We start from the raw sequence: 18,941 nt of genomic DNA on the forward strand, positions 1-18,941 counted from the left end.
TGAGTGTATCAGTCCTTGGCCACCACACAAATCATCCAGTCAGGACAGGCTATTTTTATCGCTCCCAGATGGTCTTTATGTACTTTCATGCATGACATGAGCTTCGCAGGATACAACCACTCTGTCGACCTTGGTGCATGTGAAACTGTTTTCTCCAAGTAAAGAAAGGTAGGAGCTGTGTCGTACACATGGGTACATCTATTCATAGCTATGTCATGCACTTCAGCTAGCACTGCATCATTTCATTTTCACAATGTACCTTGAAATTTGTCATTGGCAGGAGTTCAATTTGTGTCATAAAAAACACACTGTCTCCAGTTTCAGTTCAATCTAGTTATCTGCTGCTTCCAAAGGGAAATGTGACAAGGCATTTGCATTCAGGAGTCGAACAGTACTTTTGACCCCAGCTCTATTTTGACAGCAAACACTCAGCCATTATCACTCATTTCTGAAATTATATTGGAGATACTATTGACAGTCAGCATCTGAATAAACTCTTCCAAAAAATTCCCTTGAGGCTGTCTTCACATAGTCCTGGAAGTAGTGAGAAAAAAGTCCACACTCAAATATTTGACCTCAGCATTATTAAAACTACCTGACTGAAACATTACAATCAAGTACCTCTAGATAAGCCAATAAAAACCATGAATTATATTCCTTTTTGAGGATAACCGGCTATTGATATAGGTTGCTGCTTAGCAAAATGGGTAACTTACACATTGTACAGCAATTCCTGTAAGTGGACATACATGGTGTTAGTAGATATAATAAAAGCAATTTTGACACCACCAAGATGCTTGTAGCCTCTGAAGGCTCCTTCCACAGTAAAGTACAGCAAAACACAGCTGTAGTTTGGGAAACCAAGAGAAGGTGAAGCTCATGGTACAGAAGTAAAGAGTTTATCCACCCAAGAATATCACATTGGGAAAGAACCTGAGGTGTCCCTGGCGCTTCAGCTGCCCTGTTTGGCTCATTACTGTGTAGCTCCAGGCCATAACTGAAACCAAACCAGACATCAACGAGGGGCAGTGACACATGACAGAAAACGCCTAGGGACTTGGACTTGTAACTTAGGCAGCAAATAGCAACTTCTGTAAAACAGCTATTCCAGGAACTTGCTAGACTGGTTTTCATATTCTGCTCCTGTTCTGGGCATTACATCAACTTACAACAACTTAAAGAGAATTTGTTGTCGATGATGATGATGATGAATGGCATGCTCATTTCAAATACTTTTATATATGGAAGATGAGAAACATTTTATGGAGCTTGAAACATAACAAAAAAGTGACAGTACGCATCAAGCCATGTGACACACAAAAAAAGATGCAACATGCCTTTTTTCTCTCACTTGGAACAACTTTATAACTTTAGTACAGTGCTGTTGCAAAATTCACTAAAGAACATTGTTTTCTTTCTCTGTTAGGGACTCATGGGAAAACTGCTCTGTCTGAAGTTCAAATTACATCTTCCAGTATTAAACTCCTTGGTCTATATTTTGACAGAGAATTGACATTTTCCTTCACTGTGTTCAAAACCCTACAGTTTTAAAAGCATATCTGGTACTTGATACAGTCATGAATTAATCCCTCTGACCTCAAAATCAAGGAAAACAAACGCCCCATAACATATTAAAGAGAAAATGCTACTCCTAGATAGCTGAACTGTGCCTGTAAACTATTACTGGAACCACAGACACATTCCTGTTCGGTTGGCTTAGCTACAGAGACCAGGACTGAAGGCAGAATGAAGTCCCCAGGTACGTACTCGCTCGGCACACCCTGGCTTACAACCTGGTAGGAGATGTGGGTCTCACTCAAAGTTCAGGGCAAAACTTTGGCCCTTCTCCTCAGCTTTGGACAGGGAAGGATGCTGGTGTGTGGAAGCAGGCTGTGCCAAGCCTTCAGTCCATTCTGGCTGCGGACTGGCATCCCCAGGGGCCCCTGGTGTCACTCCTCAGCTGCTAAGTCTGAGCACTACATTAGGTGCTACCTTACTGTAAACAGCACCAACGGACAAAACCAAATGGATAGAAATCAGGATGTCTGATTCTGAAGTCTGGTTCAACTGCAGATTTGTTTTGTAACCTGGATTTACATCTGGAAAGGTGTGTTTTATCAGCTTCAGTCAGCTCTAGGTAAGCTGGCTCTGGTTGGTGAAAGATGACAGGCAAGTGTCATCTGGCAGCCCTGAGGACTCCTGCCATGGCTTTGTCCACTACAGCACTGCTCCTGCCACTGAAAATGTCTCTGCTCAAGTGTGAATATGATGCACAGGCAGCAATGCAGGTGTAAATTGTATCTAATAATTAAAGAAAAAAACAGGGATATATTAAGAGAGCTATACACACTCAATTATTTTTCTGTACTTAAGTAAAGAGAAATCCTTTTTTAGAAAAAAAAAAATCACTAGGGTTTTTAGAATCACTCTTAAGCTATCACCTTAAATAATGTAGTTTGATCACATGACTGAGTTGGGCAGCAAATGAAATTCACAGTAAATCCAGAGTGCAATTACCTGTTAAAGTCTATTTATATGAGCTTAAAAATGTGTTGAAAAGAAACATATTTGTTTTCATGTCCTACACAATTCATCTTGCTCTAAAAGCCTGGAATATAACAAAATTTCGTAACAAGCCACCAGCACCCGGAGAGAAAAACAGTCTTATCCAGAGATATCGTCCTTTTCTACCAAGTCTTATGTTTGGTTTTGTACAACCTAAGCCATTTTTGTGCTAGAGAAAGAACCACCTGCAGTACTGAATACTGTAAATAAGACTGTCATTTGAGCACTGAAATGAAGAGAAAATATTTCAAGCTTGTTTCATATTGTCCTAATGAAGTATGTTTTGTAATTCAAAATAATGAAAAAAAGGATGCAGTTTAGGCTGAAGACTGATTCCCAAAGATTACATTTGATTCTCAAGTCCAACTCTGCAACTGTGGGAAATACAACTTAATCTTTTTACTTGGATCTCACTGTAAAGTGCTTTATAATAGTTCACTTAGGATTCATCCATCTCACCAGTGTTTTGTGGTAATCAGCTGGACAAAATACACAGAAAAAATGAAACAAAATCCCAAAATGATAAAGCAAACCTTATAAAAGGATATAAACTACACGTATCTTCACTTTCAAAGTTCTCTTCAAGATACTTCATCTTCACAATAAAAAACCCAGCCTTGACTTTGAATTCAAGGTTGATTGAATTTCATCACAGTCCCAACCTTCCAGATCCTGCTAATTCAAATTATTAATTGGCAGATAGCCAGAAGAAGCAGGGGAGGGGAAATCTAATCCGTGCATGTGTGTAGACAACCAAAAATTCCCTTTACAATTGCTTATCTCCATATTCCCTCTGTTCATCTTCCAGAAAAGCAATAAAATAAGAGCAGAAGCACTGTCTTAGTAGACGAGAATAAAGTGCTGGAAGTATAATCCATTTTCCAGCAACTGCAGAAACACATATTCTTGCCTTTTTTGCTCTCCTTGTTTTCACTGCTGGTATTAGCAGTAACTTTTTAACTGCTGCACAATATGGCAAGTCCCTCTGACAGGACATGTAAAGCCAAAGCCTCTTTCCCCAAAAACTTTCAGTTAAAGCTCTTGACTAAACCCACTGGAGCTATTAAAGTAAAGGGTGAGACTTTATGACTCTCAAGTGAAGCAGGGGCATGACAGTGATCCTGAGGCACTCAGAGAACCTCACTGCTTTCAGCTCTAAGGAAGGCACAGTTTACAAGGAAGAAGAGGAGGGATGCAGGGGGCTACATGTAAGTGCACAAAAAATTGGTTTATCCACTTTCTAAGCTCGCTCTTTCTTGTGTCACATCCCACAATTATTTTTGCCTTTTCTCATTTCTTTGTTATGTTTTAAAACTTCCTTATTTCTCCTTAGGGTTGGGGGTATTACCTTTATGCTGGGGTGGCTGAAACTTTGCAGCTTTCTATTTCCAAGACATTTGACTAAACCTGGCAACATTTACAGTATCTGCTGAAATCAATACCTGACTTCCTCTATCCCAAGTAGCACTAATTAGATAACTGACAGTAAAACAAAAGAAAAAAGAGAAAAAAAATGAAAAGATATGATGATCACTGTCATCTGCCTACTTTTGATACCAGTCACTTTTTACTGCTACCATTGAAAGAGTGAATGGTTAAATCTGAAAATATTTGTAGCATAAAAAATACATACAAAAATTCATACTCCATTTTTACAGGTTATGTAGGTAATAGAAGAGCTGGAGCTAAAAGCAGTATGTGAAATAAAATAATGATTTAGATTTGAAAAGACCTTTAAGATCATGAAGTCCAATACATGAAGTACAATAATGGTATTCATACACCTTGCAATTTGTTCCTTGCTGAAACCCCTGTGGACACCTGACAGCCAGAAGCTGGAAGCCTGGGGTGTCCCAGCTGTCACCACAGTGCAGGTGACCCCAGGAGGCTGCAGGACACTTATGGAAGGGTAGAACTCCACTGTGGGGAGCTCAACTGTGGCTGGGCAGATTTATATAGCACTGCGGCCTTGCTGGCCAGGTTTTGCACTTCTTGCTGTAAGGCCTGCAAAGCCATTTGAACAAATGGTATTACGGACTTGGGATTTTATGTTGCTCTTCATTGTATTATTCCCATAGTCTGTGGGAATAAAATTGACTTCAGGAAACCAAAGGTCAATCTGTTGCAGTTTTTTTTCTTGCACGTTACTGCTAATAAGAAATTGTGTCAAAGTGAAATTAGCTTTAATTGGCAGGGACGTTGCTTCAATACCCCTTTTTGCAGTGTTGTTGCCGTAGATACGAACAGCTGTATCTGACCAAAACCTATTCAAACGTTTGTCTGTTTCACAGGGAAGGTGAGTTAGACCTGACTGTCTCTTATCAGCATGGGCTATGGCTAATAGTCAAAAATGCAGCAAACACCCCCTTGTTACCATGTGTACCAGCACCAGCATTTGGGGGAGATACTCATATATGAAAGATACCTGAGCTAGAAGCTATGCTCTTACTTTCCAAAATCTGTATGCAAATTCAAAGCCATAATTTAGCCTTTAACGTAATCAAATACCCTTTAAACATGAGGGGAGTAATAGTTTGTTTCAATAGGCTTAACATTAATCTCAAATCTTTCAAAAAATAGTTCACCATTAAGCACAGCACACGGAAAACCGTTTTGCAATTGCTCCCCTTCCTCCCAATTCTTTATGTATTCAGAAATACTTCTACTGTCCTGCCAGCTCCAAGAGGTAAGTAATTTCACTTGGAAAAAAGATGCACCCTGTCAACCGTTTCTCAAGCCCCAGCCTTCTGCAAAATCCAGTCCTATCTTACTACATACAGTAAGCAACTTTTGCTTTAAGTCTTGACCTCATCCTTTTACCTCTGTTTCAGCTTGGTGGGCCTAATTTAAGTAATGATTTACTAATTAGATGAAAAAGCATTAAAAATGCCTGCAAAACTAATCAGGAATCAAGTCCCAGTGACTACTGCACCTTCAATCACCTAATTTCCGTTGCTGCCAGATCAAAGGTATTGCAGAGGGCACAGACTCAACAGCAGAACTCAAACGTGAGGACGGATTATTGACAATTGAATGCCACTGATGAGTAAAGCAAAACTAAAAAGGACAGCTTTTCAAATGTGCAGGGGAAGCAAGAGGTTCATAAGAATTCTTCTAATAGCCCAGTTCTTTTCTGCTTCCAGGTCTGTTTAGTTCACATTCACTGTACTGATCTGGTGTAATACAACTAGGGATGGGGGAACATAGTAACAGCTGGTTTTATTCCAATACTGGGCTGAAAAGCCCATTAATTATGTGAGATTACACACCATCCGCAGGAAATGACTCTTGTTTTCGAGTGTTTGATTACTATGGGAAAAGAGTAACCGTGCTTTTAAAGCAATGCTGCAACAATTTCTTCTATATTGTCTATTATCCAGAAGGAAATGAGGTAATTCTAAGAGCAGAACGTTAATTTTTATGTGCTATATTGGTTAAAAATACTACATGGTAATGAAAAGCTATTCTGCATTGTTCAAAACCAAACTAAGAGTGGCTAAGTTAATAGAACTGTTTAGATGACAAGGTACAGTATACGACAAATTGTCATTGGTTTTAGGCAGTTTTATGCCTAGTTTTTAGGCTCAGATAATACAAAATACAACAGCAGGAAAACATGATCACAGATGTATGAATTTATCTGTTTCATCGGTTCAGTTCTAGTTTAAAGCAGTTTAAATGAGCTTTGATAATGAAAGGCGATGGGAGCAGATCAAATGGTGCAAGTGATTTGATTAGCTCCCTGCTAACCATCACGGGTAGATTTAATTTAGAATGGCAAGATCACGTCTGACTGTGGTAAACAGCTCTGCACCTGCCTTCTGAGGTGACACCTTCATAGGAGGGAGACTGAGATCTGCTGTATTTGCAAGGCTTTTAGGAAAATCACCCATTTTAAGTTTCTGGTATCTTCCCAAGACAAAAAAAAAGTTTTATAAAGAGAATGATGCAAGTTTCTAGAACACTAAGAAATCACACAATGAATAAAATCTGCTGCGTAAACTCTCTCCAAAGCCACTGAAAAGTATAATTAAAATTATGTAAACAAGCCCTGGGGCTGACTTTAGTAGTTAACCTGAGCAACTGGGACAAAGCCACAGCAAAAGCCATACACCTGAAAGATTTCATCAACAAATCTACTCCAGGAGTAAGAGACCTGCCACAGTACCAGAAACTGTATTTCCTCCATCCCTGTAAAAACAAGGCCACTCTTATTTTGCTCTCTCTTTCAAAGGGACATACAATTCTTCTGCTGCATAGCAACAATGGTTTAAATCAACACAAACGCAATCTCATTTGTCTCCAATATTCTTATGTCAAAATATCAGGAACACAAAACATAATATAATGATGCAGAGCATTACCTATCAGTGAGTTCTAAATGCTCACTCTCCAGTGAAATCCTAAACCAAAAACCTGACTTAAGAGAAAACACATTCCAAGAGGCTGGACTCTAACAAAACTGACATACTCTTTATCCAAGTTGCTGTATGAAAGGCAAGAACATGCACTGATTACAGGACAGCTGACCAAAGCAAGAAGAGAGCTCTGAGAGGCACGGCACCACGAAAACTTTGGGGAATGATTGAAATAATACCCACAAGATAAATGGAAACTCTGTGTAAGGAGATTTTGCAAATTCTCAAAACACAATTTTGATGAAAAAAGTTAATATAGAGAAAGATGGTTAGTGTATGGGGAAAAAAATAGGGAGAAGAGGCTTTTTTCCCTCATTTCTCGGTTTTGGCTATACTAGCTAATCAAACATCTCTGGAGAAGAGAAATTCAGGGGATTCCCAGGATTAGGCCTCCCAGTCAGGGTTGTCAGACCACTCCCTCCTCCTCTTTGACTTAACTTCCCTGACCCAAGTGCATCTACTGATATCATTCCTTGGAGCACAATTTTCAGATTGATGGCACCACAAATAGCTTTGCTTCCTTGACTTTTGCAGCTCTGGCCTAGGGTTATTATTTTAAAAACCAATATAGGAATTGTTACTTTACTTTTTTTTTAATGATCTTTGCATAATTTTAAACACCTACTTATGAGGAGAATTTTCACTTTTTGAGCTTGCAAACACTGTATATATTAACAGACTTCCAAAACATTATCTGATTAGGTTAAATTCAGAAGATTTGGGCTTACTCATAAGCAGATAATTTGCAAAGATCTATCAGTATCTAGAGAGAAATCAAACACATGCATACATCACAAGGAAAACCAGCATCTCCAGTTTACTACTGAACAATGATTTATCAACTCAAATAGTTTAAAACAGAGTCATCCAACTATGATTAATAGCTTGACATAAAAGCTATTTAAAGCTCTTTAAAAGAAAGAAATGAATAAAATATTGGAATGAAATAATTTATCTGGAAATGCTTGAGGCAATGTTTTGTGAAAACCTCATGTCATTTCAGATGCCAAGTTTAAACTTAGTCATATTTTAACACAGCTGAATTTTTAACTCAAAAAATAAAGAATTTGCAAAAAAAAGTAATGAAACTAGAAGTGCAAAATGAGATTATTGTTCCAAAACCTGAAGTAATTTATTTTTAAACATGAGATTAATTTACATTTGAAGTCAAAGTTTGAAGCAAATTACTGAGCCTTAAATGACCACAGATATTTAATATCTGTGTTCACAGAATGGAATCACGTGAGGAGCAAGAAGACACACTGTTGTTTAAGGCCATATTACAATCTTTATTCAAAAAGGTGCACTGCACCTTTCTTTTGTGCCAGTAAAATAATTTTTGCGTAATGATGCTCTGTTTTTAATATAGAGGAAAAGATTAATCTCAAAGTCAGCTCCTTGCTGTACCTTGATCTGGAACAGTATTTCTGAACTAGCAGTCCAGAAACTGCCAGTAACTACTATGGTAGGAATATTTCTTCATACAGGCTGCTGTTTTCCTAATATTGTCAACTACACTTAAGGGCACATATTCTAAACACACATTTTGAGATAAACCACCGAGAACGTAAGGTTTCCTTGATGCATTTTGCAGTTGCAAGAGGCAGAACTGGTTGCTACAGTACCTTTGCTTGGTGGCAAAAGAACACTAAGAAGCTGTAAAATGCAACTGTAAATAAATTTTGAGTTCATATTTTACGTGTTATAAGTTTTTCATAACTGTCTATCTAGACAAATGCATTACTAAATGTGTGATATACTACATATGTAGAAAATTAAAAGACTAAAGACACCTGATATACAGTGTAAACAGTTCAGCATAAAAGTTAAAGAATTATTTGAAGGCCAGTGACCTAAAGGGAAGTTTTAATTGTTTGGGCTTTTTCTAGCATCTTACACAAAGCTAACCTCAGGTTTTGCTTGGCACTTTATAATTCAAGGAAGAGAGAAAATGTCTAGCAGAGTCCTGGACTCACTTCAATCAGTAAGAAAGATGCCAGAGGCCTCAAACCAGCTATTACTAAAAACGACGAGTATACAGTACAAACTGTTCAAAGCACGGTGTCATTGCCATCGTGTTTACAGAGTTCTCTGAATCAGACTGGCATTTTTTTCTGTGTTGCAGAGAAACAAAAATATCTTATACTTTTAAAATTAGTTTTACAATGTTGAATGTAATCATCCTTTAAACATACAAGCTAAAAAAAAATATTTTTTTCATCTATCAAGGAATGTAAAAATGATTAAGGTGAATCATTATAGCCAGAAACCTTGATTACAGGGGGAACTAAGTAGGAACTAGAGAGAAATTATTCTACATTTCCTTGATCAGAGATATACAATCATGCTATAGATGAAGGCAGCTATGATTGATTATTCTGTTTATTAGGACTGCAAGCTGGTTAGATAAAAGAGAAATTAATTTGTGCATGCATCAGTTGAACTAAGCTTATTTAAACTGATTTAGGTTGACGATAAACACAATTCATGTTACAGACATTTGGGATGCTTGCTAAATCACATTGTAGCTCAGAGAGCAACCAATACAAAAATGTTAACCATTTCAGATAAAACAAAAATTGCAAACCCACTTTGTTCTATTACAACAGAGGTGTTTGGGAGAGTGCCTTCCCTGTTCCCCCAATTTTTTCTGAGTAGGTGCCATCTGCATTAACCCAACCTCCAGAGCCATTTATTAGGAGGAGATACAGCACCATACAACCCTGGGTAGCCATCTCACATGTGAAGGTCTGAACACAGCAGAGATTAATCAAAAGCTATGGGCAAGTCAATAAAAGACTATTTTGAGACATACTGCACAAATGGTGGCACCAGTGTAAAAAACCAGGTGTGCTGCAGCTGTTTGCTCCTTACCTGGAGTTTACTGTCCCTGACAGCTGAACAAGAGCTAAAGACTGACTGGTCTCTCATTGCATTCTTTAAAGTTACAACATCCTGGTCGTTTTTAGAGACTTCAGCAGGAGCTGGCTGGGAATGGACTTTGCACTAAAACAGTTCAGGGACTCAAGTGCTCTGCTTTTGCAGCTCAGGTATGGGATCTGCAATACCTTAAATCACCTCAGTTTTTTCTGTGGTGATCACTCACTCTCCAAATATGCCATTACAACAATTTTCCTAATCACTGTACTCACCTTTGCGAAAAAAAACAAGCTTGGACCAAGGTCCTTGATTACAAAGCCAAGTGTGAACCTGTGACCTCATTGTGTAAGTAAAAACATAGTATCAGTGACGACATGTTTGCAAATCCATTTTGATTAATTATACCTGCAATATCTCCAGTTGACACCAAAGAACTACACCTTAACTCTGACCTCTGCATTACATAAACTTTTGAGAAAAAAAAAAAAATTTGTTTCTTTTCATTTACGGCATTTAGACTAGACAGTAAAATACCAGGAGGAAATGTTTACAGGCTGCTTGAAGATGGAATTTCTTCTGAAATTAACTGATGTTAAGCTGTATATTGGGCACAAATTTTTAGCATGTACTATCTATATAACAGTATGTTTATCCATAAGTTATATTCCTGTTTCATTAAATCAAAGCAGTTCAATTAGGAACAAGGTCATACAAAAATGTAAATGGAAATACAGAATCCTGTATATCTCCAAGGCTTAATTAACAACTTATTAAAAAACCAATTATATTACCTGTCCTGTTTCTGTGTGGGATGGCTACATGAGACATTCAGATTATTCAGGAGCATGTTTAACTAGACTGCCTGTAGTAATTCCATTTCTACACCATAATGTGGTAAAATAATTCAGTTTAAAATAAAAGCTTTGTTTGAATCAACCTTTAAAAAGCGGAAAATCCTATTTGTCTTCAGAGGAAAACTGTCCTAGCTCTGTTTGGGAAGCAGCTGATTTACTGCACATACACAGTCCTTCGATACAGACAGGTTGCAGAAGACACTGTCTCTGGAATGTGCTACACACAGTGTGTGCTCGGTACCTGTCCAAGGAAACACCAAGAGTGCTGCAGCCTGAGCCGAATTCACTGACCTGGGCTTATTCCTGCAGTGCTGCCCAGACAAGTTAAACAGACTTTGCGTGGATGAAAAAGCACTCTTGACCTGTGTGAAGTCTTTGCTGGGCAATCTCAGAGGAGCAGTTTTGGGCAAGGCAGAGCTCCACTTCCCCCTCCTTGTGGCATGGTGTTTACTCATGAAGGTATGAACCTTTCACTTCAGCTGGCACTCCAGGTGAACTAAATATATACTTATTAATGACTACAACAAAAATTGCCTTTTCCCACTTTGCATATGTATTATTAGCACTTTCAAGTGACTGGCACAGTGAATGCGGTATCATAATGTGCTCTACAAATCAAATAGAGTATGGGATTATCACAGTTGAGTCCTACAAGGTCTGAGCTATGCCTTAAATAATCACCAGCTTAGTTTAAAAAGGATAAGGCATTTTGCCACCTCATTTTGAATGCTAGCATCCTCTTTACCATCATCAAAAACCTTCCTTGAAACCTTAGCTGTGTTAAAGAAAAAAGATTTTTTAAAAAAAGCACAATAATTTTATTCCACTGTCAGTATTTTAAAACCATACTGTGTAAGAGAAAGGCTCAAAGCAAGTCTCTCAGAAGTTAGCCATGACTGGAATAGTTGTTTCATCTCTCCACCACAATGTAAAATACACGAGTTCATGTTCTAGCTACATATACTTTTTTCTGACTTGGTCGATAGCCCAAAAAGTACTAATTAATATTTCATGAATAAAATCAGAGTTCAGTTAAACATGATTCACCAAGTAGCAAGAGAAGTACCAGGGATTATATAAACGAAGCTCTACTTGAGCCATGAAACAGCTGCAAATTTAAAGACTATTCATGTTATTCTAAAATATGCTTATTCAAAAAAATATTATTACAACAGTTCACTGTTTTTCAGTGAACAGATATGATACCATGAGACTTTTAAGAATAACCACTCTATGAACAGTGAATGCTGAGTAGTCAAGGGGAATAGCCCATATGTACACCCACAGGTGCAATATTATTTGATGACAACACTTGAAAAACAATGTTAAAAAAATCAATACAGAGTTTATTATTAAACCTGAGAATTATAAAGAATATTGCTTAAAAGCAGATCAATTTTCTAGCCCATAAATCTAACTGACCAATAAAATTATTTGGTGGGATCAGGTGCCAACAGTAACTTTTGTTAACATACAAAGTCCCTGCACCCTATGCCTGTGCAATATCACTTATAAAGTTCTAAATAAACCAAAACAAATAATTAAAAACTAGTAATCGTAAAAAAATCATAAAAGCTGTTATGGAACAGTATGCATGGGTGTATTATGGTACTTTTCAGAATCATGCATTGGCAAGCAAACTTTTTGATTATAGTTTCTCTTACTTTCTTAGTATAAAATGCAGTGTTCTTATGCAAAAGAAGACTCAAAAGAAGTCTCAAGATAAAATACCTTAGTGTTAACTTACGTATAATGGAACATTCTTCTCAATCACACCAAATGAATACTTTTGAAAAAATACTGTTCTGGAAACTTTTAATAAAATAATAAATGTTTTCTTATATTAATTTGTGCCTCTGCACTTCTGTCAACAGCCACAACTTGCACTACCACATTTCATTTGTGACATTCCTAAACTGCACCTATTCCAAGCTCTTTGAACAACTGATATCTGCTGATATGCTGATGCATTTGAAATATCTTCCACTACATCCTATCCATTTTGTTCTTAAATTCAAAGTAACTAATTCATACAAGAAACATAAAACTAGAAAAAGGTGACCTGTTTCTTCCTAGGTATCATGTGCATACACTTACTTTTCCTACTTTTTCAAACTGAACTTCCCCAGCCTTTCAATTTTTGACATCTAATTTCGTCTCATCTTGCTTTTTACAAGGTTTTTTAGTCAAAAGACTATAATGTGCATTCATACAACATATCACACACGATCCTGATAAAGCTGACCTCTTATCATTGTCACACCTATCATACCAATAACAGTTATCAATAGTTATCACTCTAACTGCTGGGGAGATCTCCACTAAGAGCCAGACAAAGGATATAGAAGATGGTACTTTACACTACTAGCACCATTATTTCTCAAAATTACTGATAATTCAGGATGTCAAGGTCTTGAACTCGTGCAGGCAACATGCTAGCGGATCCCAGAAGGATATATTGTTGGCAATTTGAGATAAAGCAAACCACCAAACCATATCAGAGAACTGAATGATCTGCTTAAGTATGTACTTGTAAAACATGAAAAGAACTATGAAGGATGTTCATGTGAGAGAAGTAAGCTAGAAATGCCACACAGTCAGTAGTAACTCATCAGGCACTCCCAAATTTCACTGCCAGAATACATATTGAATGCACAGGCCCAGGGTGTAATTGTCATTTTGGTATTTGAAACAGTTTAGTTAATAGCAAGCATGGAAGTTCATTAGCCCAGTAAACTAGGGACAAATTTTGCATTTGGGAGAAAGTACAAGGGTAAAAATGTGGAGAACTTTCCCTACCCCATTGCCACCAGGGACCAAAGGTAATGATTAAATAGTCCAAAAAAAGGCAACCTGTGGCAAAAAAATGATACTCCCAGTCTGGGTTAAGGTGTAATTAGCTTGAAATATAGATTACACTTTAAAACCCAATGAAATTAATTCTAATAGGAAAATCTGGGTAATTGAAACAGCACAAGATCTCCAGCTTGGGATTCATGTTTTAAAGGAATACAAACATGCTACACAAAAAACCCCAAACAATCAACATATATTTTCTTCTAAGTAGAAGAAAAGCATTTTTAGAGATAAGGAGGCCATTAGTAACGAAAACGAATCTTAAAAGACAACTTTAAATTAGTACACTGCAATAATTTGTGCCTTAAGAGTCTTAAAAGTGTTTGTGAGAGGATCATTTCAATGATGCTAATTTTCAATACATTTTGGAGCACCAGAGAAATTCAGTAAGACAGCTAGCATTTTCTGCCAATACTTCAGGATGGTAAGCAGTATGATCTCAGTAATTATAGAGCTCTATGTCATCACTAATCTCAGGCAAAATAACCACCAAACTGATAAAGGATAAATTCACTGGGAAATTACATGAACAAAACTAATGCCAGTCAACACCATTTTACAGAAACTTGCTAAATAAAACAGAGAATTTTATTTAATCATCTGATAAAGTTACAAACTACGGTCAGCAGACGTTATTCCATAAATGAAACACACAGACTTTCAAACGGCATTTACCTTACCGCCACACAAAACTCAGAGTAAGAAATTATTATCAGTATCATCAAATGTGATTAAGATATAGATATGAAAAAGTAACTGTTAACAGGAAATAATAATCGAAAAAGTGTTCTACATTCCTCCAATAAAATCATCCAGTACTCACTCAACACTATTTAAGAGTATCATCAATGATACAAAAGTAAGAGCCAAGTAGAGCCAAGTGGACTTATGCATCAAGCAAGAAAGAAACAATGCAGGTAATACCCAGAAAACACTTGGAAAATACATACAATCTTAATGGCATAGAAACAACTCAGTACAAATGATGGTGAAGCCTGACAGTAAAAGGGAATAATAAACGTCCCACCCATGTAAGCGCATAAGACCAGAGGTACTACTTTAGTTCACAGCATCAGTGGTACTGGAATAGTAGCTATATAGTCCCTGCATTGTTTTCCCAAAATGGCAAAGATCTTGTTCTTTCTCCATAATTCAACAAAAAAGGGGAAGAATTCTGTACCTTCTTAAGATGTTACCCAGAACACCCCATATGCTGCTATTAGCGCAGAAACTCGTGTGGAAAGAGCACAGCAGCAATTTGAAAATGCTGCAGAGAACCAATGAACGTTACATGAACACAGAAATGGTCTCTGATACACTGCAGGAGAATAAGATTGCTCAGGCCTAAAGTTAGAGCCCAGGCAGTAATGATGGTGGTGTAGGTACAGCGGCAAGACAGATCTTACTGCTGACATGTTTTGGGGTTATTTCCTGCCACAGCAATTATTTAAGACCAAAGCCACTTAAAGAATTGCACAGTACTTCTTAGTTTTGCTTCTTCAATCTGCAGCTTAAAAACCAACCCTGAACAATGCAGACTTTTTGTCAAATGCCTCGGTTTGAGAGAGCTGGACTGCTATAGCCTTAAGTGACAACACTGGTAGAAATCCATCATCACATATGTGCACAGGACCTGACTGCCTGGGTGACTTCACCAAGGAAAAACCTGACAGGACAGGGAATGGCATGCTGGAGGTGAGCTCTTATTTGGCGATTCCTTGTGGCTTACCTGGTCGTGAGACCCTTGAGCTGCTGAATGCTGCTCCTCGCAGGCTGCTGTCAAGAGTCTGGGGGTTTGAGTTACCATGGAGATCACCGCATCTGACAGCTGAGAGGGCTGCAATGAGAGACAGAGGTACCCATCAAGCCAGTCCTCAAGTCCATCACCTCATCAAAACACAAGCACCTGACTCCTTCTGCTTTTGTCATTCAGCAAGGTCTGAGTTCCCAGATTAGGAGTTTGGCTAAACTGTAAGGGGAAAAAACCCAACATCCATCACCAAAAGAATTAGAGAGGTGAGGGCAATCCCCAGTGACACACAGCGTTTGAGCACTTTGCAAAGCCATGCACTTTTTCAGGAGCTGGAAGGATCCTAATATACCATCAGCTTGGCTCAACAATTTTCAGCCTCTCTGGTCAAGTATAACAGCAGCAAGCAATTCACCCAGAACCACTGCTGAGCACAGGACTGAAATGCCAGTGCGCTGCCTCAAAACGGTGGGACACACAAAGTGCTCTCTCAGAAAGCTTCTAGTGGGAACTGATTGAGCATCACCTCTGTGCAAGAAATAAGTAGGCAAAAGAAATCACCTTCTTGAATGTTTTTGGAGCAAGGCTGAAGGCAAGCATTTATGAAAATCGAACATGAAAGACAGCCTGGCATTCTTCTGCAATAATAAACCTATTTGCAGACTTTTCCACACCTGCCAAAAAGCATGATGCGTAAAGCCTTATTTTGTATTTCCTCTGCCATTTGAGCACCACATATATTAACTAGTTTCCTATTCTTCCATTTCAATCCTTAAGTCTTATGCTCCATTTTTGTCTACATAATTTAATAATTAAATGATTTAAAGCAAAATGAGATATTCATTGGAGACTTTTAAAATTAATTATCCTCTTCCACACAAATGTCTGACAGCTTTTAAAACTATTGTCCTGGTTTTCTCTGGGATAGAGTTCATTTTCTTCCTAGTAGCTGGTACAGTGCTGTGTTTTGCATTCAGTATTGAGAGTGATGTTGATAACACAGTGATGTTTAAGTTGTTGCTGAGCTGTGCTTATGCTGAGTCAGGACTTTTCAGTTTCCTGTGCTCTGCCAGTGAGCAGGTGCACAAGAAGCTGGTGGGAGCATGGCTGGGACAGCTGACCTGGTCTGGCCAATCCATGCCATACAATGTCATGCCCAGTATATGAACTGGGGGGAGCTGGCTGGGAAGGGCTGTTGACCGCTAGGGGATGGGCTGGGCATCAGTCAGCAGGTGGTGAGCAATTGTATTGCGCACCACTTGTCCTTTTTGGGTTTTATTTCTCTCTCTTGTTTTCTTATCTCCCTTTAAATCATTATCATCTTTATTAATACTATAATTATTATTACATTTTACTTATTAATTACTTTTTTCCATTATTAAACTCAACATATGGGTTTTACTTTTTTCCAATTCTCCTTCCCATCCCATTGGGTTGGGTAGGGGGATGGATCAAGTGGCCATGTGGTACTTACCAGCTGAAGTTAAACCACAACAACTATACATTAAGAATCATTTTAAGAAATAATCGATTTAACAGATAACATATTTAAACACATCATCAGGAAATGCTTTCATAACTCCAGTTCCAATTCTCAGTCTGCAGTACTATTGCATGTCCTCATTCACTTCACTGTGAGGTAAGTACACCACCTAACCAAATACAACTACTCACTTCAGAAAGAGTTACATCTATCCTAATTGGAGGTGAACGACTACACAAGGGACAACATTTGCCTATTGAAGCATCACAAACTATTAGCAATACATCAGCTGGACATCCACAGTTTTTCTGAGTTAGTCTACTGAATGCATATAAATCTTCATCTATGTGGCTACATATCTAATTACCTGTCTAATTCTCAGATGGCATTCTGAGTTGACTGTTCTCATCTCTCCACCTCATCTCATCTTTTTTTTTTTTTTTTAATTATAGAATCATTGACTGGTTTGGGTTGGAAGGGATCTTAAAGATGCTCTCGTTCCAACCGCCTGCCATTGGCAGGGACACATCCCACTAGACCAGGTTGCTCAAAGCCCGATCCAACCTGGCCTTGAACGCTGCCAGGGTTGCAGCATTGACAACATGCCTCCCATCTCATTTTTTCTATGGAGCATGTTGTGTTTATGCAAAATACAATATACTCAAGAAGCACAACTGTGTAAATATACAATCTGAAATTCCAGGCAACAATTAGAGGATTTCCCACGTCTTATGGGAAAATTGTTCAGAGTATTATTATACTAAAATCATCTCTATTCAATACTCTGGCATTATGCTATGCAACAGTAACTAACACATACTGAGGCTGCTCTCATGTCAAATACCAGGGAACTAACTGGTGCATCTGGGCTGAAGGCTTCTGCAAGGTTCATGGAGTTTAAAGGACGCTGTAGAATACCAGATACTCATACTGTAGCACTGTGGATGAATCAGGGTTATTGAAGAAATTCTATTAATGCTTTCTGTCATAATTATACTCATAAACTGGTTGGGTCTTGTTTTCATTTGTTCTGTTTACAAATCTTATAAACTGGATCATTGGTGGTTTCTATCAGTGACAGGATCACTTAAAGGCTATTCATCTTGCCACAATGGTACACAGGCAGGAGGCATCAGTGCAGGCAGCACTGGTAACACAGGCTGGAAGAGCTAATTACATCCTTTGGTTAGACCAGCTTTGGTTACCTTGCAAGACAACTTTTTGGCAAGTACTAGCTCTCTACTGAAAAAGTGAAAGAGAAGTATTAGAGGTTAAAAGATATTATTATTATTATTATTTTATTACCTACAAGTGTCGATGAAGTTTTATCACCCTTATGATTGGGTGAGAGCATACATGTATTGATGATTGCAACAATCATATGCTATCATATGCCCCTACCAATAATGTTTTACTCAACAACAAGAGTTTCTTCAAATCTGATTTCATACAGAAGTAAATAATATGAGCTTTGAAATAAACAGTACGCAAAGACAAAAATGCTCTTTTAAACTTTCATTTGTAATATTAGCATTGCAACCTATCATTACTTACAATAGGATAAGGCCGTCATAATCTACAAAGAAATTGAAAAAAAATCCATCACCAGAGATCACACAATACAGCTGCAAAAGTGATTACGACAGTGTAGAAAGTACTTTAATATGAAATGTCTAGAGAGTTCCACTGGTATAGTTTATTACAAAAAAAAAAAAAAGATGGATGACCTAATTACAGCACCTCAGTATTTCACTGGGACAATATACTAAATACCAGCTTGCTTGTTAATCTAGTAAAGGGTTCACACAGAACAAATCAGCATCTGGAAGCTGACAAGAAATTAAAATGAGAAATAAAGCACATGTTTTTCATCACCTGTGACTAACCATTAGTGCAACTATCGGAAGGAGAATGCAGAGATTCTCCATTTGTTCATGCCAAGCTTTAGTGGAACTTTCCCAGAAGATGAATTTTTGTGAAAACACAAGGTATCCTGTAGTCATACAAAAGTTGCTGTGTTTCATATAGATAAACAAAGTCTGCAATACAGAGAAAGGGAGATTAGGTGATGTAGTCATTCTTTCCTGCTCATGAATTAAATATATTATGATCAAAACCAATTGTCTGGTTTTGTA

General features: G+C 37.8%; 1 protein-coding gene across 4 annotated transcripts in view; it reads right to left on the reverse strand.

The window, feature by feature from the left end:
• TBL1X (transducin beta like 1 X-linked) overlaps positions 1-18,941 on the reverse strand; it is a 191,909-nt gene that overhangs the window by 72,573 nt on the left and 100,395 nt on the right. For 3 of the 4 annotated variants that reach the window (XM_042038078.1, XM_042038092.1, XM_042038083.1), the window contains one exon: positions 15,303-15,410. The exons of the other annotated variant lie outside the window; for it this stretch is intronic. The gene's annotated coding sequence lies outside the window, so the exon portion shown is untranslated. The remainder of the gene's footprint in view (positions 1-15,302; positions 15,411-18,941) is intronic. 4 annotated transcript variants of the gene reach the window in all.

This window comes from Corvus kubaryi, unplaced genomic scaffold, assembly GCF_017639235.1.
Source record: "Corvus kubaryi isolate FWS band 111438036 unplaced genomic scaffold, C.kubaryi_AGA036_p1.0 133, whole genome shotgun sequence".
NCBI lineage: Eukaryota > Metazoa > Chordata > Aves > Passeriformes > Corvidae > Corvus > Corvus kubaryi.